Source organism: Podarcis gaigeae (genome assembly GCF_964106915.1).
Source record: "Podarcis gaigeae genome assembly, chromosome: 1".
Lineage (NCBI taxonomy): Eukaryota > Metazoa > Chordata > Lepidosauria > Squamata > Lacertidae > Podarcis > Podarcis gaigeae.
In genome coordinates this window covers 61,584,640-61,610,714 of record NC_139678.1, presented here as the reverse complement: position 1 = coordinate 61,610,714, position 26,075 = coordinate 61,584,640, and the positions used below count along the sequence as shown (strand labels likewise).

At 41.4% G+C, this 26,075-nt stretch overlaps 2 long non-coding RNA genes across 3 annotated transcripts in view; both read left to right on the top strand.

The window, feature by feature from the left end:
* Positions 1–26,075, top strand: part of LOC310851363 — a 690,313-nt gene that overhangs the window by 265,134 nt on the left and 399,104 nt on the right. The gene's annotated exons all lie outside the window — the stretch shown is intronic.
* LOC310851297 lies at positions 4,104–11,072 on the top strand. Of its 2 annotated transcripts, none has more exons than XR_014567696.1 (6): positions 4,104–4,770; positions 6,004–6,260; positions 7,151–7,260; positions 9,344–9,479; positions 10,460–10,768; positions 11,005–11,072. It is a non-coding gene; the product is annotated as an uncharacterized lncRNA (long non-coding RNA). The 2 variants fall into 2 exon arrangements; XR_014567697.1 differs by having other exon boundaries at positions 4,105–4,937.

The window sequence follows — 26,075 nt, the reverse complement described above, 5'->3', positions numbered from 1 at the left end:
CCTCCTAATGAACTTTGTATGAGGAAAACAAAGATATAGCCAGGCACCTTTTATCATTATATGGGGGGGGGGGGGGAGGCTGCCACCATGGGTGCATGAGGGCAGCCATCTATTTTTTTCTTCAAATCCCCACGATGGGGTGAGCTCCCGTTGTTCGGTCCCTGCTCCTGCCAATCTAGCAGTTCAAAAGCACAAAGTGCAAGTATATACAGTAGTACCTCAGGTTAAGAACTAATTAGTTCCGGAGGTCCATTCTTAACCTGAAACTGTTCTAAACCTGAGGCACCACTTTAGCTAATGGGGCCTCCCACTGTCGCTATGCTGCCGCTGAACGATTTTTGTTCTCATCCTGAAGCAAAGTTCTTAACCCGAAGTACTATTTCTGGGTTAGCGGAGTCTGTAACCTGAAGCATCTGTAACCTGAAGCGTTTGTAACCCAAAGTACCACTGTAAATAGGTACCACTCTGGCAGGAAGGTAAACGGTGTTTCCGTGCACTGCTCTGGTTCACCAGAAGCAGCTTAGTCCTGCTGGCCACATGACCCAGAAGCTGTATGCCAGCTCCCTTGGCCAATAAAGCAAGAAGAGTGCTGCAACCCCAGAGTCATCCACAACTGGACCTAATGGTCAGGGGTCCCTTTATCTTTACCTTTTTATCTGAGATATTTTAATAGTATTAAGCATACCTAACTCTCTGACAGATTGTGGACTGTGAGTTTGCATAAGTGCAATTGTTTCCAAACAAAGGATTAAGACTTCAGAAGCTTAGAACTGAACTCCTGCTTCACAAAGGTCTGGCAACACAGCTCCAGGTTAATGCCTAAGCTTCAGCCTTGACTTTGATTTTTTTTTTCCTCTGGCGAATATAAATGGGTTCTTTTCATATGTTCGATGTTGTCTCTCTTAAACAGTTTTTGAATGATCTCAACTCAGTTTGGATGCAGTCAAAACTTCTACCCACTTGCTTTAATCAATAGTTCTTACTGTTGGAGCACAAAAAAAATCTTTTTTTATTAAGCTTAAAACATGAAAAGGGGTGGGGTTTTATGTACAGTATTCAGTTCTCATGCAGCTTGAAATGAATGACTAAATGTAATCTTTCAGAAAATACAATTTCAACTTTGGTGGATTCACACAGAGGTAACAAGGAGTAGCACTGTAGTCAAACTATTGAGCAGTTATCTCCCATCAACTTTTGGGCTTCAAGCCAACCATCAACCTTTTAATTTCAAAGAATAAAAAGAAAGCAAGGCTTATTTGCTTCTCAGATAATGGTGCAGTTGTAGAAGTAGTCTTGATAGATGAAAAGATGGAGAGGGATATTCATGATAATGTGCTGTAAGAGTTGTTGAATGGAGAGTGGCTTCACATAGAAATGCAAACTGAAGAAGTCCTTTGGGTTTCCTAAGAAGCAGCCGCTATGATTTCACCATCCGGGTTTTACTGTGCCTAATGTACTGACTTCTGAGTACTCACAGAAGATTAAAAATTAAAGATTTACATGGATTTGCACTAACTATCAAGGAATAACTTTTACACTAAAAACCCAAGTTGCAGAAAACCTTTCAGTGCAATTTGCATGTTGAATGTGTTTTTATTATATTTTACATTATGATCGGCTTTATGATATTTTTTTTTTCATTATCTCATTTTCTGTGCATTATTTTTATGTACACCGCTGAGAAATGGGCTTAATTAAGTAGTATGCAAATGTCTTAAATTAATCCTTAAAAATGCATTAGTAATATTATAATTTCAATTTTGCTTTCTGTTGTAGGTGCCATTTTTGCCACATAAAGGGTCAAGGCATCATTTGCAAAAGGAGAGGCATGCAGTGACAAAGTTGGCATAAAAAGATTATAATCAACATGCTTAAGTCTAATTAATGCATGGAGGGATTAAGACCATAGAGTAAGGTGTCCCACCAGGCTTAGCTCAGCTTGGGAGGGACTAGGTAATCAAGCCTTTGTTCCACTCACAACATGTGAGTGCTGAACTGGTTGCTCCAAGCTCAGAGCATATGGTTCTCACAAGCTATTCTTGATTTCCCACACCAATAATTGAGGAACTTTAACCACTTTGCAACTAAACCAAGTTTTACAAGGGCTTCGTAACTTATCAAACATTTGGCCTTTTTCTATGCTGGGGGGGGGGGGAGTTTTGGAACTCACAAGGGCATATTTTAAAGGTCTAACAGCCTCTATTTACTTTGCTTTATGTTTTGTGATTTTAGATCTCTGCTGGGGTTCTCTCACCAAAGAGTACTTGCCCCAAACCTGGATCTTGGCATCCAGGAAATTCTCATTTATTTGCCAATTTTTTCCTTGCAGCAACAAAACCTTCCCTCATGCTTTGGTTTTAGGGTCCTTTGGGCATGCTAAATCCCTCTGCAGGATGCCTGTCTTATCACTGTTCAATGTATTTGGAATCAAGTTGCAGATGGCTTGTGCCACAGGAACCTCTGGCAGTACCCGAAGTCTGAATTTAAAAGGACCTTTATCTTTTGCCTTTCTAAACTTTTCAGCAGCTCCTCTTGCCCTGCACCTCTATTGCATTTACATGTTCAGTTTCTACACACTTTTTAACCTGCCCAAGAGTACGCAGATTTTTTGAGGGAAACTATATACAGCGTTTAAGTTTTCAAATAACCAAATTACAACTCACACTGTTAGGTAGCAAATGTTGTTGCCTTCAGAGGAGTGTTCAGTAACATATGTGAAAGGCCTTTTACAAGCTCAGCACAGCTGCCAGTTGCCATGGGAAAAAAGAAACTGTATCGCTACACTTCCACTGCAATGTTTTCTTAAAAATAATAATGTGAAAATAATGTAAAATTTATTTAATACATTTATGTCTTACCTTTTGTCCATCATGTATTTATTCATGTTTTTAATGGCATTTATATCCAACCACTTTCTCCATGGGTCTTACATGATTCTCCCCTTTCTCATTTAATCCCAGAATAACCCTGTGAGGTAGGTTAGGCTGAGAGTGAGTGATTGGCGCAAGGTCACCCGGTAAGCTTGATGATCGAGTGGGGATTCAAACCGCAGTCTCTCAGGTCCTAGTCTGTCACTCTAAGCCATGGGTAGGCAAACTAAGGCCCGTGGGCTGGATCCGGCCCAATAGGCTTCTAAACCCACCCCGTGGATGGTTTGGGAATCAGCGTGATTTTACATGAGTAGAGTATGTCCTTTTATTTAAAATGCATCTCTGGGTTATTTGTGGGGCATAGGAATTCATTCATTCCCCCCCCCTCCAAAATATAGTCCAGCCCCCCACAAGGTCTGAGGGACAGTGGACTGGCCCCCTGCTGAAAAAGTTTGCTGACCCCTGCCTTACCACTACACTATGCTGTCTTTAATGAAAACCAAGGGAATGTACATGAGGTTCCCAGACAGTCCTCAGCCCCAGATCTGTTTAGTTTCAGTAAGAGAGTAGCCTTGAGTACCGGCAGACCTGAGCTTATTGTGAAACGAAACTAATGTGAAACTAAATTAAGGTGGCCTTTAGAAACGCAAACTAAATGAAAGCAGAATTATTTCACCCCAACTGCACATCCCTAAGAGTATAACCTATGTAGGATGGTGGATATTAGTGGAAACAAGCCATGATTAACATTATGCTCTGCCTTTGCAGGTTGTGGAGGCAAGGCTCTGCTTCCATGTTTGGACTGGAGAGTGTTCTTGTGCTCAGGTCCTGTTTGCAGGGTTTCCACAGGGTCAGCCACAAGGAGAACAGGATGTTTCACTAGATGGGCCACTGGCCTGATCCAGCAGTCTCTTTTAAGTTCTTATGTAGTGATGTCACCAGAGTTAGCATTAACTTACACAGAATACAATATCGCCCATCTTACCACATATAGCTGTACTGCCTTATAATCCATTCGGAGGTTTTATTATGATCTGGCAATATATCAATTTTGCTAAATAAATATAAATAAATAAATATTGTGAATATTTACTCACCCCCTCCTCCCAACTTTTCCTCCAGTTCAAATGTAAAGTGAGATGTTAATAAGTTTCTTCACATGCACATCAAGCAGACTGGCCTGCATCTTTATAGACATATGTGAAAAAGCTCTTTAAAGTTAAACTCTCTATTTTCTTTGAAACGACAGAGTTCTTTAATGTTTATCCCCACCATTGAACTGTGTTACTGGATCACATGCCCAACAAAAGCATCCTTTTATTTGGTGTGTATCTTCTCTATTTAGGTTCATTTGTTGGATTGTCTTTTGTAGTTCTATTCTTTTTATGCTGTTCCTGTACCCCATTCACATCTATCGCCTTTCATTCCCAGATATATTTGTTTACAGGGGAGCAACAAGATATGCATGTGTGGCACAATCAATTTGTATGCACCAGCTATTGTCAGGAAAAAATATTGTTGCCTTTTTCCAGGCATTGACTGAGGAGGGTTGTCATTGCTAAGCTGATTCTGAATAGAGCCAATAAGAGTTTGCCCAGCACTAGATTTAGGTGGTTACTCATTGAGGCAGTCCTTATGCTTTCTCCAGATAGAGTTGGGAGAAACTCAATGTCTCAACAGGAAGGAGGATGGGGACAAAGCTAGAATTAGTTAGTTCTACCTCTGATTGAATCCAGTTTCACCTACTATTGGCTTCCCTGTTTTTTGCCCTACCAGTCCCAACAAGAAGCAGCCATCTTGGATGAATGAGTACCAAACAATCTGAAAGGACACCCAAAGAAGTGTGCCTGATCAAAACTCCAAATACCGTGATAATGGTCTGGGTCTACCACACTGGAATGTAACTATCATCACCTGAGTTTAGTGAATTTAAAAGTTCTTGTGTGTTTTAAAAACAGACAGAGGCCTCTGTGGGAGCTTAATCTGCAGCAAGATTTGAGAACTACTGCACTCTTTCCATAGATGCCAAAAGGCTCAAATCACAACAGGACAGAAAGTAATTTTCAGGTGCTAGATTCTTGCTATCTGTTATTATTTATTATTAATTGAATATATATATATTTTTAATGCCTTATCTGTCTTTCCCAGAAAGTATGCTATGTGATAGTTCAGTAACTTCAGATTCAATTTCAGAGCATCTCCATGGAGATCACAAAACATTTTTGCTGTAAGGAAGTTCAGGAATCTTTTGGATTTCTTGACTTACTTATGTGGTGAATTGGTCCCATTACTGCAAACTATTGCAAAGAGTACTCCAGACTTGCATTATCTAGCAGTGAGGACTTGAATTTCCCTTTTGGTGCCCAAGATTGCTTTACTGACTCTCAAGAGATGTTCTGCTTTTGAAGAATAATATCTTGTGTGACAGTCTAGCAGATGGAGCACCACTTTTGGATCCGTTGTGATTTTATTGAAAGTCTCTATTGCCTTTATTATGACATAGAATTAAAATCAGGTCTGAAGCCTGCCATCAAACAAGGGAGGGGGGGAAATATAGCAAATATTTTCCAGGGGGATTTTCTGTCAAAGAAAGAAAAAGTAAGTGAAATGCCCACTGCGGTTGTAGCATATGTCTGTGCAAAGGAAAAAACCCCAGCGGTTTCCCCAAGATAGGATCCTTAAATACTTGTTTAACCTAGCAAAATGACATATCGCAACAATAACCTGCCTTCCAGGCAACATGCAGAGCTATGGACTGTCACTTTTGCAGGTCCTGCCAGACTCCTTCACGTAGTTTCATTAGGATATATATACCTCTAATTGTCAGCTCTCCAGATGTAGCAATTTAGATGCCAAGGAAAAAATCTGTTTTATTCATTCTCAAGAGTATCATGACAAAGACAGTTTGGAAGCTATGAAACATTTTATAATTGCACGCTGTTTACAACCCATTAAAGGAACAAGTGGATCTCATAGCAAAAGGGGTTTGGGTTGGGATGGCAAACTTAAGCTTACCCGTGTAAAAAATTGAGGGCAGGCCAATCTTCGCTTTGAAGTCTCTTGACCCAACCTGCAGTTGCCTGGCTCTAGGTACCTAATATCACATTTTCCTGTTTGCTTTCTCTGCCTACAGAGACATCAGTACTTTGGTAAGTAAAGGATCCAGAGCAGGCAGAAGGTCCAGTGAAAGAAAGGAGGAGTCTTGGAGAGGATGTAGTTAAATAAGGAATAGTGAAGCTACACAGACTCATGACAGGAGGACCAAGGGCACATCAATCTAGAATCATAGACTTGGAGAATGGCTTTCCCAGAACTTGGGCAGCCTCTACAGGTGGCTGTTCAGAATATGCTTGAAGATATCCAGCAAAGGAGAACCTACTCCTCCTCTAGGTAATTGGTTCCATTGTCAATCTGCTTTTAGAATCAAGAAGTCTAAAGACAGGTGACAGAGGCACAGGAATAGGCCCCTTTCAGGCTGGCCAGTGGTCTTGTACTGTCCCAGTGTCAAGGCTTCCATGTGTCTTCTGAATAGCTCAGTCGGTTAGAGCATGGTGCTGATAATGCCAAGGTTGCAGGTTCAATCCCATATGAGACAGCTGCATATTCCTGCATTTCAGGGGTTGGATTAAATCAGGCATGTCCAACAGGCAGACTGTGATCTGGATATCTGTGGTAGATCACTGGTAGATCACCGGCTCCCCCCAAAGAAGCTCAACAACTTTGACCAGAACCCCCCAAAACAGGGCTTTCGTTCCTAAAATAAAACTCAACAACTTCGACCTGAACTCCCCAAAAGCGGGAAGATCACTGCCAGTTTTTTGGGAGTTGGCCACCCCTGGATTAGATGATCCACAGGGTTTTTTCCAACTCTACAATTCTATGATTTCTAAGGTTCTACAAAGATGTAGAAAACCTGCAACACCTCTTCAGGCCCCCGCCACAAAGAGATGAGCTGGGAAATGGCACTAGTATCATACCATCTTCAATGCCTATAAAAATTATCTCTGGCTTCTGAAGAAGGAATTCAGCCAAAGTCTGTACAAGGCAGCAATCAGTCGCATTTCTTTTCATAATTTGTGCAGAGTCAAAGGATTCTGATGGATGTCCTCAGACTTTCCTGCTTTGCTCACATATTCCTCATCATTTGAACAAGCTATTTCAAGTCTTTGTGCTGAAATGTCACCATATCTTTCCCTATGAAAAGCTTTAAAATTGTACCCTTTATTATTCATTTAACAAATGGGCCATGTAAAATTATTTTCATTCGTTCTTTTCTGTAGGTCTGATGCAGTGTGTGCTGACCATCCATCTACAGAATTGTTCAGGTTTTCCACCAAATTGCTTCAATCTGCAGCTTTTGAAATGAGACTTCAAGGTAAACTTAAACCAGGTATGGTTCACCAGCATCTTGTAGAGACACATATTTTTGACTGGACTTACCTTGACCCATAAGATTGCACCTGTTATTGCTGAATTTCTGATTTTATTCTATTGCTATTATACCATTTTGCTGCTTTATATGTTGGTATCTCTGCTTTTATACAGTTTTATTGTTCTGGTGTTGCATTTTTGTTTCCCGCCTAGAGATTTTTAAATATTAAGTGATTTAGAAATGCTTTAAAATAAGTAAAAGTAAAATAAATAAATTCAGGAGAGCCATAGGCTCTCCATCTCTGACTTAATATAATCTAAAGTATCCTGTGCATTGACTATAGATTCACACATGCTAGCATTCAGACTTGCACCATTGCATTCAAAACTGGACAAAGATAAAATCAATTTGGAAAAACTTTTACTGAGTAGTCCTATGGCCATTTCTGCCTGTAATTCGTTATTAAAAATTCTCAACAAATATGGAAATGTATTATTAAAAATTCATTGATCTGTAAAGAATAATTTAAGGGAATGATTGTGAACATTCTGCTGATCCCATTTATGCATCTGTCCTTCCTTAGACAAGTCTCATTCTTGGCTCAAGTCAAATCCCCAATATATTAATTATGGTATAATTCCAAATAGATGAGTTAATTATATTTTTCCAATGTGTTTAATCAGTGTGTTTGATTGCCTGATATGCTTTACAAGATCTTATGTGCCAGGCTGATGCTGTGAGTCACCGCGAATCTTCCATGCCCAGCTGCAGACTTCCTGGGGGGGGGGGGGTTAAAATAAAAAAAGCTGTGAGTTGGGGTTTTAGCTAAACTAAACTAAAAGATTGTGAGTCTTACACTAAATCATATCCTGGAGACCAGGCTTTAATCACATAGTACATTCCATAAGGCCAACCTGGTGTATTTTGCTGTTGGAGGTGAAGGGCAAAATGCACAGAGGCTGACCATATTCACAGCTGGAACTTACTGATAGCACAGAGAGAAGAAATAGTGCATCTGCAACAACACAACCATCTGCCCAGCTGCAGCAGAACATGTTTCTTGCCTTCTTAAATATTCCAGTAGTAAATTCAGCAGCAAATAGACCCCTGACAACCTTCAAAAACCTCCTCTTAATAACAAAGGGACACGGCAAAGGGATGGTATCCACAATATGCAAAATACTGCTCAAAAATCCCACAAACCCCCTCGACTTAATAAAAAAAAATATGGGAGGATGACATAGGCTATGAGATTAACCCCACCCAATGGACCAGAATGTGGTCTAAACCTCCCTTTAAATCCATATCAGCGAAAAGAAAAGAACTCACTCTGAAACTCACAGGTGGTACCTAACACCACAGATACTATTGCTAATATGCCCAGGAACCTCACCAAAATGCTGGAGAGGATGCACCTCCACAGGCACATACCGCCACATGTGGTGGGAATGTCCTAAAATCCAACTCTTCTGGACATCAATCATACAAGAAATATGCAAAATAACTAAGCAGGTATTAGAAGTCACCCCAGAACTGACCCTACTAAACATCTTCCAAGATAATAATGCCCACTCACATCATAAAGAGCTAATAACCCACCTACTCTCAGCAGCCAGAAGCATCATAGCCAGGCACTGGAGAGACATGTCAGGAGTAAGCATGGACCAATGGTATCAAATAGTATGGAAACAGCCTTATTAGAAAAAGTAACCAATAAACTGAGACTGACATGGAGACAAATAGAAAAAGATGCCTTCACCCCGATATTGTCTCCCATTTATCACATACACAGCCCAACAGAACATGTCTCTCCCGTATAAGTCCCTACAACCACAGCAGGCACTGTGACCTTCCAACAGTTTGACTTTACCTCCAATGCCACACTCCACCATTGTCTCCTGAAACAGACAGGTGCCAGCCTGGCAACCAACCTGTAATAACAGTAATGGAAACAGTTTATCTGTGTGAGAAATTATAAAGAAGTTACTCTATGCTGTCCCAAGAGTATACTTGTAAAATATAAGGATTGTCATGGACACTTCCAATGTGACAAGAGCATCAATGATTCCTTAATTGCCTCACTAACAATGTCATTTCCCAGAAGGTGGAAGAAGCAACAAGGGGGTCATCTATCTTGGACATGGTCCTCACCAATAGGGAGGAACTGATCAATGAAACAGAAGTACTGGTAACCTGGGAGGAAGTGATCATATCCTCTTGGGTTTCATGATACACAGGTAAGGGAAAACTGGGTGTAGTCAGACATGCACTCTGGACTTTAAGAAGGCTGATTTCAAAAAGCTTAAGGAACTATTGGGTGAGATTCTATGGTCTGAAATACTCAAAGAGAAGGGAGCCCAAAATGGATGGGAGTTTCTGAAAGGTGAAATATTGAAGCCACAAATGCAGACAATTCCAACAAAAGAGAAAAGTGGAAGTCACCTAATGAAACTGGTGCGGCTGCATAAGGAGTTGACAGATTAGCTGAGATTTAATAAGGACATGTATATGAAACAGAAGAAAGGGGAAATAATGAAGGAATGTGTACAAGACAACAGTTGCTGGGAGAAGGTCAGGCAGGCCAAAGTTTAGAATGAGCTCTGGCTTGCAACAGAGGTTAAAACTAATCTTTTTTAAAAGGTTTATTTGGCAAGAAGAAGAGTAAACAAGTAATGGGTGCTCAGTATGGAGAAGACAGAAAAATGTTATTAGGTAACAGAGAGAAGCCAGAACTACTCAGCACCTACTTTGCACAAAAGGGAAACAGTGTCCAACCTGGTGTTAACTGAATATATGATAAAAGGAGGGAGCTGCAGCCCAATATAGGAAATGAGGTGGCAACAGAACACCTAGCCACTTTAAATGAATTCAAGTCTTCAGGGCCTGATGAGCTGCATCCAAGGGTACTAAAGGAGCTTGCAGATGTAACCCCAGAGCCTCTGTCTATAATCTTTGAGAATTCTTGGAGAACAGTTGAGTTCCCTGTGAACTGGAAGTGGGCAAATGTTATCCCCATCTTCAAAGGGGGGGGGGGAGGAAGAAGACCCAGGTAACTACTGATCAGTTAGCTTGGCATTAATAATAGGAAAGGTCCTAGAACAGATAATTAAACTGTTAGGCTGTGAGCACTTAGAAAGGGATGTTGTGGTTACTAAGACCCAGCATGGATTTTTCAAAACAAGTCATGCCTGACAAATCCCATCTCTCTTTTTTATAGAGTTACAAGTTCATTGGATCAGGGGAATGCTGTGGACGTAGTGTATCTTGATCTAATGTATCTACATGGAAGATGGAACAAGGTTGTTTTCTCTTGGTCCAGAGGCTAGGACCCAGACGCATAGAGAAATAAAAGTAGTATAACATCAAGAAGAATGTGAAACATTGAGTGGATCCAGACAAATAAAATAAACTGAATTAGATCATCTAAACAATAAAGAAAAGACAAGTTTTTTAAGGTTTTCTTAAATGCCAGAACTGAAAGGCTGAAGCAACTGTTTTACCTTCCTTTCCCTTTCTTGTTACAGTGGTACCTCAGGTTAAGTACTTAATTTGTTCCGGAGGTCCGTACTTCCATACTTAACCTGAAACTGTTCTTAACCTGAAGCACCACTTTAAATAATGGGGCCTCCTGCTGCTGCTGCGCCGCCAGAGCATGATTTCTGTTCTCATCCTGAAGCAAAGTTCTTAACCTGAAGCACTATTTCTGGGTTAGCGGAGTCTGTAATCTGAAGCGTATGTAACCCGAGGTACCACTGTAGTAAGTTATTGAGCAAAGCAAACTAGAAGAGAATTCATGTCTTGAAGAGTTTTATTGAAGACTGATGTTAATGCTGACCCCAATTTTACTTTCTTTGTATACAAAGTTAACTTGCTTTAGCTGTCAAAAGCTACTAATACAATCTACAACAAGAATGTACACACTGTAACATTGTCATTTCTATAGACTAGGTGACAATTGCTCTGTAGTTCTATAGATGTGCTAAATGTAGAGATAGTCTTTGCCCCCACCCCCAGGAGAGCTCTTTTACAGGAAAACCTTTTAATACTTTGCCATCTTGTTCAATGACATCAAGCGCAGATACCCAGCACCTTTTCCAAACGGTAGTTTGGTTTTCCATAGAAATATCTATTCAAGTACTGACCGAAGATGACCCAACATACCACATGAGACCTGAAAAGATCACAGAATGGAGATTTGCAATATGTCTGTGGGTCATGTATTATTGGTTGGAGTCTCGTTATTAAAATCAAAACCGTCTTTTCTCATGCTTTTTACTCTCTTTTATCAATACCACAGAATAGCAGAATTTCCTTTATACTCCACAAACTATGCACTTCTTTCGTTAAATAAAACTCAAGTTGCCATTTGAAATAGCACAGTTCTATATATTATTCCAGACATCATTTTTCAAGACTGGTTTTCTGTAAATGCCCATGTTTTTTTACCATGAAATATCTTTTTAAACTGCCATGGGAGTGATAACATTTCCACCTCCAAATGAAATATATATGCTAATCTATTACAGATTCAGAGATACTTGGGGCACCAGAAGTCTACATAGAGAGCATTGGCTTTTATGCCAAACGTATTTTCAGCTACCAAGAATGCTAGCTTTAAAATGACCAGCTTTATATCTATATCCATCCTTGCAGACCACACCTCAAGCAAGGGCTCCATATAAATGTACGGAGCTCCAGTAAAGGAGGAAAGCTCCATGTTCTCCAAGGAATGTGATAGTGGAAGAATGCCAGGTGTGTACTACTAGAGCTCCATGCCCAGTGATCACTAGGATGGGGTGAATAGTATTAAGTATATATGCAAAATAGTATAGATGCAAAATACTTTTGAATGCTGGAGCCGATCTTGCCATGGGAAATTAACCTGACATTAGGACAATTGGGGGAACAATTAAGAGGTATTTCAGCACTGATATTCACAGTCGCCATCAACAGAAAGGAGTAAAATGATCAGAATACGATAAACAGGTAACTGTTAATTAACATTAAAAAGGAACTTTCTGAATGGAAGTTACATTTGAGTAAATATCATGGAAAAATATTTTTCCACTACAAAGGAAATTGCTGGATAATTTAATATGAACCATTGTGTGCATTTCCATTTTAATTTTGCTTCCATCTTATTCCCAGCACTGTTAAAGGAGATGAGTAATTGTATAACATTTAGGAAACATCTGAAGGCAGCCCTGTATAGGGAAGCTTTTTAAGGTTTAATGTTTTACTGTGTTTTTATATACGCTGGAAGCTGCCCAGATTGGCTGGGGCAATGCAGTCATCATCATCATAATAATAATAATAATAATTTATTATTTGTACCCTGCCCATCTGGCTGGGTTTCCCCAGCCACTCTGGGCGGCTTCCAACAAAGATAAAAGATACACTAAAATGTCACATATTAAAAACTTCCCTGAACAGGGCTGCCTTCAGATGTCTTCTGAATGTCAGGTAGATGTTTATCGCTTTGACATCTGATGGGAGGGCGTTCCACAGGGCGGGTGCCACTACCGAGAAGGCCCTCTGCCTGGTTCCCTGTAACTTGGCCTCTCGCAGTGAGGGAACCGCCAGAAGGCCCTCGGAGCTGGACCTCAGTGTCCGGGCAGAACGATGGGGGAGGAGACACTCCTTCAGTTATACTGGACCGAGGCCATTTAGGGCTTTAAAGGTCAGCACCAACACTTTGAATTGTGCTCGGAAACGTACTGGGAGCCAATGTAGGTCTTTCAAGACTGGTGTTATATGGTCTCGGCGGCCGCTCCCAGTCACCAGTCTAGCTGCCGCATTCTGGATTAGTTGTAGCCCCACGTAGAGCACATTGCAGTAGTCCAAGCGGGAGATAACCAGAGCATGTACCACTCTGGCGAGACAGTCTGCAGGCAGATAGGGTCTCAGCCTACGTACCAGATGGAGCTGGTACACAGCTGCCCTGGATACAGATTTGACCTGTGCCTCCATGGACAGATGTGAGTCCAAAATGACTCCCAGGCTGCTCACCTGGTCCTTCAGGGGCACAGTTACCCCATTCAGGACCAGGGAATCCTCCACACCTGCCCACCTCCTGTCCCCCCAAAACAGTACTTCTGTCTTGTCAGGATTCAACCTCAATCTGTTAGCCGCCATCCATCCTCCAACCGCTTCCAGACACTCACACAGGACCTTCACCGCCTTCACTGGTTCTGATTTAAAAGAGAGGTAGAGCTGGGTATCATCTGCATACTGATGAACACCCAGCCCAAACCTCCTGATGATCTCTCCCAGTGGCTGCATGTAAATGTTGAAAAGCATGGGGGAGAGGACAGAACCCTGAGGCACCCCGCAAGTGAGAGCCCAGGGGTCTGAACACTCATCCCCCACCACCACTTTCTGAACACGGCCCAGGAGGAAGGAGCAGAACCACTGTATGACAGTGCCCCCAGCTCCCAGCCCCTCAAGACGGTCCAGAAGGATGTTATGGTCGATGGTATCAAACGCTGCTGAGAGATCCAGCAGAACTAGGAAACAGCTCTCACCTTTGTCCCTAGCCCGCCGGAGATCATCAACTAGTCAGATGGATGGGGTACAAATAAATTATTATTATTATTATTATTATTATTATTATTATTATTATTATTATTCAGAAGCAACCTATAGCTCTAAAAAGAAACTGGTATCCATCCTATTTGTTGTAAAATCTAGCATGATTATTATTCTCATATATATTGTTTTAAATGCCAACTACAATTCAAATATATATTATTACAGGACAAAAATTATAATTTCGCATTCAGTTGTCTCTGTTCTGTCCCTTAATAGGTACTTATGAAATTGCATGATATGATGTTAACAAATTGATATCTCCTACTAAAAATATGGAGCAGGGGGAAGGAAATATACAACGTTATGGCATTACACAACACGTTTCCTTAAATTCATATTGTGGGGAAGAGGAGGGAGAATTCAGTACAGTGGTACCTCGGGTTACCAACACTTCAGGTTACAAACTCCACTAACCCGGAAGTAGTACCTCGGGTTAAGAACTTTGCCCCAGGATGAGAACAAAAATCACGCGGTGATGGTGTGGCAGCAGTGCAGCGGCAGAAAGCCCCATTAGCTAAAGTGGTACCTCAGGTTAAGAACGGTTTCAGGTTAAGAACGGACCTCTGGAACGAATTAAGTTTGTAACCCAAGGTACCACTGTATGTGGTTGCCACATCATCATCACCCAGCCCTGCCCATACCCCTTCATCTGTTTAATGAAGTTCGGGCAAATCATCCATATTCTCTTGCTATCCTCAGCATATTATCAAGCATGTGTTTGGAAGGCAGCTATCAAGTGTGACTCACTGTATCTATTTCCAACAGAATCTTTAAGCAGTAGTACTTTTTGTAAGTGTTTTGTTCCATTTCTGTGGGACATAATCACAAGAAGCAATACAAAGTATTACAGTCCTTCCTGCAGATGGAAATTCATTTGTCTCCATATGTGACTGTTTTGATCCTCAGTTCCTCTGTGAGAGTAAGAAAATTAGAACTGTATTTTTAAAGAAGTATGTATTTTCCATTGTGTATCAATGCCAGTTTCAAAAGTTAGCTTTAAATAAGATCCAAAATTTTAAAAAGCACATAATAAGCATATTTTCTGGGAAGTTTGAAGGAGAAATGGAGGAAGAGCACTTGAAAGCCTTGAACAAGGTACTTTCCTGCCTGCCTTAGCTAACAGGGTAGGAGCATGCCTTCAAGCACTGCCTCCACTCTTCTCCTTCAAATCTCCATGTAAACTGTTCCCACTGCCTCTGCCATCAATGCCTTCCTTGAGTCATAGCAGGAAGGGCTAACTACTGCTTCCCTTCCTCCATGGGATATGTGGGTCCTCAGGTGGCTTTAGTCTCTTCTACAGTTCAGGAGCAGGAATACTGGGCTGGTCCAGGTTTGAAATAGAAATACGCATGTGCAGGGACTGAAGATGTGCTCCCATCTGCCCAGATGGCAGATGGAACCACACTTTGCTAATAAAAGCAGGAACTGGGAGCTTGAAGTTCCCAATTGCTTCTTTGAAGTCCTTCTCTTACCCACCCCACACCTGACATGAAGGTTTCCTGAAAATGGCCATGTGGATCAAATCGGGAGGTGTAGATGGTGGAGGTTATGTGGGTCCTCAGGTGGCTTTAGTCTCTTCTACAGTTCAGGAGCAGGAATACTGGGCTGGTCCAGGTTTGAAGTAGAAATACGCATGTGCAGGGACTGAAGATGTGCTCCCATCTGCCCAGATGGCAGATGGAACCACACTTTGCTAATAAAAGCAGGAACTGGGAGCTTGAAGTTCCCAATTGCTTCTTTGAAGTCCTTCTCTTACCCACCCCACACCTGACATGAAGGTTTCCTGAAAATGGCCATGTGGATCAAATCGGGAGGTGTAGATGGTGGAGGTTCTCCACCCTGATGTCAAAAATATGTGCACACTTCAAACATCAAACACAATCCAAAATAGATAATTTTAACACTTCAGTGGGATAACTGAGTTTGCACTTAGCATTCTCACCTGGAAATCAATTGGACCTAGAAAGCCTTCTCTTTAGTTACTAGACCAGGCATTGGCAAACTCGGCCCTCCAGATGTTTTGGGACTACAACTCCCGTCATCCCTAGCTAACAGGACCAGTGGTCAGGGATGATGGGAGTTGTAGTCCCAAAACATCTGGAGGACTGAGTTTGCCTATGCCTGTACTAGACCATAACCCTTCAAAATTATTGCGGACTTAGTGACTGTTCTAACAGTAGAGTTTTGCCTTCTCTGGAAGTCTGTCACTGTAGATCTCCAAGTACACTGAATCACCAGCCTCAGGGTTGCTTTTTTTGGTGTGGGAAGGGGAGAATATTAATTCAAAGATTAGGAGCATGAACAACAACAACAAAAACTACAAACAATCCAAATGTATGTCAAACAGCTCCTTAATGTGACAGCTTTACTAAATCCTGGATTTATTGGTGTTTAAGAATTGGTTCTAAAACATTAAACAGAAAGATACAGATAGGTAGCCGTGTTGGTCTGCCATAGTCAAAACAAAAAACAAAAAATTCCTTCCAGTAGCAACTTATTTGGTCTTTAAGGTGCTACTGGAAGGAATTTTTTTTTTGATTAAACAGAAAGTTAATAAAACCCACCATTGGCATTGTCATTTTGAAGAAGAATTTAAACATGACTTGTTAGAGCTTAGAAAGCATGGGCCAGTAAGAAGATCATGTGTGTGCTAGCCCTGATGATGTATTATGTGGCGCATTAGGACAGGGATGGGGGACCTGTGGCCCTGTAGAATGAAGTTGGATTCCAATTGGCATCCCCATTGGCTATGCTGATGGGACTTGGAATTCCCATCCTTGAAGTAAGAGTTGTCCCAAGCATAACTGGCTGAACTCTCTCATTCTAGAGCAATCTGTATCCTGCTAAGCGGGGAAGGAAGATCCTAACACATTAGAGGCAGAAGTGTACCCAAAAGTTGCTAAGAATCAGTGGCACAGCACTTATTTTTGTCTACCCTGTAATCTGATGCAATGAGGAAAGAGTTGGGGAAGAAGCTGGCAAGGGAAGGAACATTTCACTGGTTAAGGACAGCTTTGTTAATAAGCATCTCAGTTTGGGAGGAGAGGGGCAGAGAGAAGCAGCAGACCAGGAAGGCACATTAATATTTGAAAACAAAATAGCCTCTGGGGTTCTATTTAGTATCTCACTGCTTTTTTGTAGCAAGCATCAGGCATCCGTCTCAAGAAGTGTATTTAATTTATGATGTATCAAAAGGGAAACAAATTGTGCTATTGATCTTGACTTTAGAAGGGAACTTAAGACAACCTTAAAAAAAAAAAATTAATGAGAAGCGGGAAAGCCACAATGAGGAAGTGAACAGAATATGGTTGGATTGTGTTTCAGAAAGTGTTCTGCCGTTACTCAGAATAGCTGCTCTTCCTCAGTTATAGAAATAATTGTTGAAATAAGATAATGCTGCTTAACACAATCTATCCAACTTCCAATGTACTGCACACAGTTTTAAACTTAGGCCTGTGTGAAAGAATGTGGCAGAAGATGAGTCAAGCCCTAATTTGCATTTTATTTCCCAAATGTAACACTGAATAAATTTACTTGAACAATTGTTCAGAGAAGAAGAATGTTAGACAAACTTATCAACTGGTAATGGTGTTCCTGTAGAAACTAGCATATTTTTCGATGTATAAGATGCCCCCATGTATAAGACTACCCTTATTTTTTTCAGCCCAAAATTACGAAAACAAAACCGTCAAATAGAAGTGAAAATCTGGATGATCTGTGGTGGCAGGTTTATCTTTTGGGGGGCAATTGCCTTCAAAGTTTCCAGCATGAGTTGCACTGTAGTACAGAAGCAAAGGCAGCAGTTGGGGCACCGCATGCTCCCCCCCCCCCCTTGGTGGCAGCTGCTGCTGCAGGGAAGCCAGGGAAAAGACGCTCCCAAGCAGGTTACTGAGGAAGAGCGGGGGGAAGACAGCACCCACTCTGCATGGGCCATGACGTCGAGCAAACTAAGCTAAGGAAGGTGGTGAGCAGGCTTGGGGAAGGGGGGGGGGAGGAGAGAAGGGCAAGGAGAGGCGGCTGAGGCAGCTCTCAGCAGCGGCGGTGGCAGCTGCTCTTGCTCCCGTGGTCGAGCTAGCGGGGGCTTCAGGAGGCGAGCCAGTGGCCAGCATGCAGCTCAGAGGGGGAGGAGAAAGGGAGGAAGGCAGCAGGAGGGACAGCCTTAGCCCGCCCCAAGCCAAAATCCCAGACATATGCTTAAATATTATAAAAAATCCGCCCAGGTGCCCATGTTCCGTGTACAAGACGACCCCCAATTTTTTACTTCTTCTTTTTTTTTTAGCAAAGAACCTAGTCTTATACCCAGGAAAATATATGAATATCATCAGGGAAGAAGGGAACAAAAGGGGTTTAGACTATCTGTCAAAATGATAGCTATCACTTTGGTCCCATCATATGAGCTTTGGTGCAGTCATTAAGTTTCAAATCCAGATATTCATGTTGTTTTATTCAGCTTTAGTGAACAAAAAAAATGCATTCTACATTCTTTTTTCAATATTTTCTAATCATCTGTAACCAATTCCTCAGAAATAGATTCTTATAAGAAATATTACGGCTATTTATTTCCACATTTAGGACTATTTATTTCCCACACTGAGTTTCTTAGCTGTAGCTATGCCCTCTGGGATGACCTAGAAGTAGTGAAGCATAGATTTTTGATATATTCATACTATATTTGACATTAAAGGCCCATGAGTGACCTCTTAACTTGGATATCCTCAATATGACTCAAAAGCTAGCACAAGCCTGTCAGAAAATGCTTATAGGATGCATAAACTGGCATCTTCATCAAGCAGACAATATCCCTTTGCCTGCATAAACAAATTTGACTTTAGTCGATGCTGCCAGCCTCACTGTCTTTCCCACGAAAGAAAATAAGTTTGCCAACTTTATCATACAGCAGCTTAGGCCCCAGAAAAACTTTAGAAAGTAGATTCCAGAAAATGGTAAGTCGTATTTCAACATCAGAAAACCAGTCTGATGTCATCAATGGTGGGGAACCATGTCACCCACCAAGTCCCAAAATATCTAGAGGGGCGTAGGCAGTGCTTTTTTCTGGCAGAATGCTCTGATAATCAGTTCCATGACCTTTTTCTTTCCCAAAATCAGAGCCTCATGCATCCTTCCAAAAGCCTGGGAAGCTTCTGCCTGTTTTAGGGAGGCAGACACAATGCTCTGGCACTGTCCAAGAGCCCTCCCATCTTCTTCCCAAAGCAAGAGAGCTGCAGGATCCCGTCAGAGGCCTCACTACAATTAATCCAGAATGTGGCAGCTAGACTGATGACTGGAAGTGGCCTCCAAGACCATATAACACCAGTCCTGAAAGACCTACATTGGCTCCCAGTATGTTTCCGAGCACAATTCAAAGTGTTGGTGCTTTCAAGCCCTTTAAAGCCTAAACAGCCTCGGTCCTGTAGACCTGAAGGAGTGTCTCTACCCCCACTGTTCAGTCCGGACACTGAGGTCCAGCGCCGCAATTCCCTCACCGCGGTAAGTGAGGTTACAGGGAACCAGGCAGAGGGCCTTCTCGGTAGTGGTGCCTGCCCTGTGGAATGCCCTCCCATCAAATCGTAAGGAAATAAACAACTACCCGACTTTTAGAAGACATCTGAAGGCAGCCCTGTTTAGGGAAGTTTTTAATGTTTGATGTTTTCTTGTGTTTTTGATATTCTGTTGGAAGCCGCCCAGAGTGGTTGGGGAGGCCCAGTCAGATGGGTGGGGTATAAGTAATAAATTAGTAGTAGTAGTAGTAGTCTTGGTTGACCACAAACTTGACATGAGCCAACAGTGTGACACAGCAGCTAAAAAAGCCAATGCAATTCTGGGCTGCATCAATAGGAGTATAGCATCTAGATCAAGGGAAGTAATAGTGCCACTGTATTCTGCTCTGGTCAGACCTCACCTGGAGCACTGTGTCCAGTTCTGGGCACCACAGATCAAGAAGGACACTGACAAACTGGAACGTGTCCAGCGGAGGGCAACCAAAATGGTCAAAGGCCTGGAAACAATGCCTTATGAGGAACGGCTAAGGGAGCTGGGCATGTTTAGCCTGGGGAAGAGAAGGTTAAGGGGTGATATGATAGCCATGTTCAAATATATAAAAGGATGTCACATAGAGGAGGGAGAAAGGTTGTTTTCTGCTGCTCCAGAGAAGCGGACACAGAGCAGTGGATCCAAACTACAAGAAAGAAGATTCCACCTAAACATTAGGAAGAACTTCCTGACAGTAAGAGCTGTTTGACAGTGGAATTTGCTGCCAAGGAGTGTGGTGGAGTCTCCTTCTTTGGAGGTCTTTAAGCAGAGGCTTGACAACCATATGTCAGGAGTGCTCTGATGGTGTTTCCTGCTTGGCAGGGGGTTGGACTCGATGGCCCTTGTGGTCTCTTCCAACTCTATGAGTCTATGATTCTAGTAGTAGTAGTATTACTATACCTCCTTCCCAAAGCCCAAGAAACAATGCAGAGCAATGGAAGTCAAATTCAAGTGCAGAAAAGAGATACGGAGGGCGATTTGGATGCTGCCAGGTGAGGTGAACCCTTTGCCCCCTTCTTCTGTCCCAGGTTCTGTTCATCTTGAAAAGGCATGAGATGCTCCTCCCAGACTCAAGGGCAGCTTCAAAGGGCATGGGAGGACACTGTGGTGCCCATTTGGGGGAGATCAGTAGAAGCACCACAGGACTGGGATCAGCCTGCACAGGACATCCTCGGGAGCAGTGCTAAAATGCTTGAAAGAAAACCTGCATATTTGATATTAAAAATGTCAGGGAATATTATTTTAAAAGTTCTTCTTGTTAAAACACCTCAAGTCTGTAATCCTGTTTTTGAAATAAGTTATTCCAGGTGTTTATAAGGATTCAGTGGGACTAGTATTTAATGAAGGACTATGACCTATCTGTACCCAGTTACATGTTCTTCTTATGCCCCATTAAAAAGTTCACACCTAGTCTTAGAGTTGCTGCCTAGGATTTAAATTATTCCTTGAAACAGAGAAAAATGTTTCTAAATCAGCTGGCTCAAAATCCCACAAGGCCATGGGAAGCAGGAACGGACATGTATCAGAAGAATAAAAGCATCTAAATAATTGGCTTTTAAGAATAAGATAGCTGGGGGGAAATTGACTTCCAGCACATGTAAAAACGCATTTGCCACCTTTCAAAAACCCAGCTGAGATTATTTCAAAGAAGTGAACTTAGAAAAAATATCTAACTCCACAAAGCAGCTACCTTTATTATCACCTTTGTTTAAAAATATAGTTATTAAGTATTGACTACTTCTGGATCAATCCATGCCCCCCATCCCCGAATGATAGAGATATATTTTGACAGGGCAATTTTCTTGTTTCACAGAAGATCTTGAGTAAAGCTCCCTGAAAATTCCAAGAGCTGATATGCCCCCCCTTAACTTCTCTTCATTTCATTTTCCTCTGTTATGCTCTCAGGATTTCTTTTTCTTTGTTCTAATATTTTTCCCTTTTATTTTTCATTCATGTCGTCTTTACAACTGCATTGTTTTCCTCATGTATCTCTCTTCTTGACAAGAGCTGTGCTATTTTTCCTTCTTCCATTTCCCTCTGAGCCAAAGGCTAGGGTAGAAAAAAAGATCACAAACTCCCGTTGTGTCTCCTTGGTCTTACAGTCTTGTTTTTTCCTTGTATGCCTTTCTTAAAAGTGTTCTGTATTTTGCCTTCTTTTTAACCTCTCACAGAGGACAGGGCATTGAACTTGCCTTTTTCATGCCTCCTACTCTGTTTTATAATCGTCAATGTTCCTTCCTCCCCCCCACCAACTATGAACTCAAAATGAACATTGAGAACTTCAAGTGGGCAACAATTCAACTCCCTTGAAAATTGAGGTTAACTTCAGGTTGTTTGTTACAGCTCTTGTGACTATTTTTGAGGTTAGTTCTTTAGCTGTTCCCAAGTAAAGCCCTTTACTGTTTCCACAGAAAATTCTCTGAGGCTTCCACTGCAATTTGCACTTATCTTTTGTTCACCTTTCCACATAAAAATACTGCAGTTCCCATTTTTTCTCCTTGTGTTGTTCACAAGGAAAACCATGTTGTTGTTTAAGAAGGGAGCAGGTTTCTTAATGGATTCTTCAAGGGCAAAGGATTATTTTATCATGCCCCCACACTTGAAACACATGTTGTTTCTCCGTTCTGAACAGATCCTGTTATTTACCAGAGATAAATTATCTTCCATTTCTGTGGCAATCAACATGCTATTTCCATTAACAGTACACAATGTTCTAGTAATATTTGGAAAGGGACTATTCTCTGTAAGTATTAAATAAAAAAGGTTAATGGAAAGAAACTGAGGAATTTCAATCAGCTATGACAACTGTTGATCTCAAGATACAGTAATTACATATTTTGGGGCAGAGGTTTCATGAGTCGAACCATGGATGGTAATGAACCTGGTTGAGATGTTCTGTGAACCTTTATATTTAGTTTCATCCCTTGAATTCCTGCCTATCTAATCATCCACTATTTCTTTTAGTCATTCTATTCCCATAGAGCCCAGCTCCCTCTTAACTTCTCTATTTTTTCTACGTGACTCCAAAACACAATTTATTTTCCTCATCCAGTCTCCAGTTAGCTCTCCCTGTATGTTCTATACTAAGTTCCATACTATTTACTAAGGGGATCTTCAACCTACCCTAATTTATACGTATTTGAACTCTGTCCTTGGGATGCTTTGCTTTGCTGAAACAAGGAAGGAGCTAATTTGATGGACTGCCCCTAACCCCTGCAGCCCCTTGTGTCCGTTCCACCAAAAGAACTGCTCCAGAGGGTTTGGGAAGCTTCTAGAACAACATAGGAAACAGTCCAGGGGCTTTCCAGATGTAACAGGAAATTGTGGCTATTTGAAGTTTGTCTGGTTTAATCACAATGTGGTGCAAAACAAGAAGAGGAATACTTTCCATTGTGGGGGTAAATGATTCACATATAAACCTTAGTTGTTTTTGTTTGTTTGTTTGTTTGTTTGTTTGTTTGTTTGTTTGTATAAATGTATATCCCTCCCTCCCTCCCTCCTCCCAAAAGAGCACAGGGCTATACAAATTACCTTTGTACAGCACGCCCACATGCACACCTTTCTCTTTCCTTCATCCAGGCAAGATCATCGGAAATCAAGTGCACATTCTAGCCTGTCAAAAACACATTGGGTGCAAGTCAGGGTCAGTGAAAGGTTTGGGGCATGGAAATCAGCTTCCAGCTCCATGTTTCCCTACCCCTGGCATTGTGTGTGTGTGTGTGTGTGTTGCAATTCCATTGTTCTTCATATTCTTTTAAATATCCCAAACCTGCAGGCTGGGGGTGAGAGGGAGAGGAAGAAGTTGGCTAAGAGATGTCACCATTCATTCTTGCATTCTTCTTTTCTACAACTTCTCTCAAAGATCATAAATACAAAGGATCACTAAGCAAACTGCAAAATATTACACTTACATTTTTTTTTTAAAAAAAAACCCCTGTAAGACTGTAAAATATTATATTCACTAAACCTGTCAAATGACTGAGAGAACCAAAGATGATTTCTGTCTCCTGGAGGACACTATCATTTCCAAATGTATCCTGAAAAACTATATGTCACTTGGGCTGTGATACTGTATGAGTTACCAGGGGGAAAGCCTCAATGGGCTTTGTATTCTTCTGAACATCTGAACCTCCTTTTTCCCTTTAAAAAAAACCAGAAGCCAGCCCAGATCCCAAAGGGAACTTTGAAACAATGATATTTGAGAGAATTGAAATATTTTCTTTGGAACCAAGGAAGCTGCCTGATTCTATGGTTGCCAGGCAGCTATCTGGATCCCAAAGAATGCATACATGCCAGCAATTTGAACAGGACAGTGAGACCACTTTCCATCCGATCTCTCCCTCCCTTATTCATACAATAAAAAAATGCAGGTTAAATGTTATGTTGACAAAAACATAAAAGGAAACAAAGATTCTTTTCCAATTTAACAAGCAGGTGGAAATTGTGGTTTTATTTCAAAAAGGCAGTTATCTTCTGTACCTGAAACTACTTACTGACAAAGCAGCTAATCAATAACTTACTCCCACCCTGCTTTCATTGTGTTGCTTTTTGACTATTTCCCCTGCAATTATAAATACAAACTTTACCTTTTATTACTGGTGCAATTTAAAGAGTAAAGCCCAGCTTTGTTTGGAGAAAAGGCAAATCTACTGATTTATAAAGACAATGTTATCGCAGTCCCTCTGTGTTTTATTTGAAAACCTTTTATCTGCAACTGATTCAGTTCTGCTTAAGAGTATTATTAAGCATGCGAATAAGAAGGGACTAGATCAATTCAGTTTTGTGTGGTCTGATAATATAAGAAGCACTAAAGTCTCCCAAGAAAGTGTAAAATCAATTATTCAATCAATTGCAGTCCTAAGCAAACTATTTTTAGTTTGTATAATAGGTGGAGCAATTTATATCAAGATTGTGCTTTGTCATGGATGTTGTTATGAGTTTGTGGGTGCCAGAATCCGATAAATTCCTGGGTCCAGTAGGTGTTAGAAATTAATCAAGGCTTGGGGAGTTAAACTAGGGAGTTAAACCATGGAAACAGCTTGCCATGTTTAGGAGATTGCCTGGGGGATGGGCCATTAAGAAAACCAAGAAAAGGTAAAGAAACATTAAGAAAGAAAAAGCTCTGTGTCATTTTTACTTTTATCTGTAAGCTGCCTTGAGTCCTATTAGAGAAAATGGCAGGATATAAATAAATCAATAAATAAGATAAATAAATAAAAAATCTACAGGAGTAATCTGTGTTGCCAGGAAGGTTAGGATTTGGCGGAAATGTTCTCTGCTGGGTTCCACTGGCAGAAAGAGGTTCACCACTAGAAAATCTCCCTCCACACCCATCAAAGGCACATGCAATTCTGGAACTTCTGCTGGGACAGAATTAGGAATTTATTATCATTGTCCCTCAAAATATAATATGCAAATATAAACAATTTCCCTAATATAATTCATTTTGGTATATTATTAGCAATATATGCATAGTTTACAGCTGTATGAGCATTTTTGCACACATTACTTTGCTAGAAATCTTCACTGCTAAATTAAGATTAGTGCAAATTTCTAAGAATGCCTGTGTTTTGGTTTGCGTCTAATTTCAGAAAGTGTGTAATACTGCCTTGAGGTTGTCTTCTTACAGTTGTTGCTTAGTCGTTTAGTCTTACAGTTAGTTCTTAACTGTAACATTGTCTTTATAAATCAGTAGTTCTTACAGTTAAGCAGGATAGAAATTTAAGGAAATAAGCAAAGTAAATAAAGTAGGCAAGTTCACCCTTCAATGCAAACTGAATTGATTCCCCCCCCCTTACCCCTATGTGAATGAGCCTTGGGTTCATGTGTTCCCACCTCTGCACTCCTTGAACACATCTGTAAGGAGGAGAGCAAAGCTTTCATTTCTTCTTGTTGTTGTTGTTTAGTCGTTTAGCTGTGTCTGACTCTTCATGACCCCATGGACCAGAACACGCCAGGCACTCCTGTCTTTCACGGCCTCCCGCAGCTTGGTCAAACTCATGTTTGTAGCGTCAAGAACACTGTCCAACCATCTCGTCCTCTGTCGTCCCCTTCTCATGAACAAAATACTTTTGTGCTATAAATCCCAGCCAGAATACACACTTGCTTTTCTTGGAGTTGCTATTGAGGGGAGTGGTTTAGCTGCTTTGCGTGCCGACAATTTCTAGTTCAGTCTGTGGCATCTCCATTTAATGAAAGTGTAGCGAACCTTTGGCCTTCCGGATGTTGCTGGACTTTGTTGTTGTTGTTTAGTCGTTTAGTCGTGTCCGACTCTTCGTGATCCCATGGACCAGAACACACCAGGCACTCCTGTCTTTCACAGCCTCCCGCAGCTTGGTCAAACTCATGTTCGTAGCGTCAAGAACACTGTCCAACCATCTCATCCTCTGTCGTCCCCTTCTCCTTGTGCCCTCCATCATTCCCAACATCAGGGTCCTTTCCAGGGAGTCTTCTCTTCTCGTGAGGTGGCCAAAGTATTGGAGCCTCAGCTTCAGGATCTGTGCTTCCAGTGAGCACTCAGGGCTGATTTCCTTCCTAACCCTTGTCTTTTAATAACCCAGCATATGAGGCTACTTTATACTGGATCAAACCACTGACCCACCAGCCCAGGGTTTTCTGCTCTGAACCACAGTGGACCTCCAGGCTCTCAGGCACAGTACCAGCCCATTGCTTTCTATCTTGTAAATCAAGTGTGGGGAACCTTTGCCCCCACC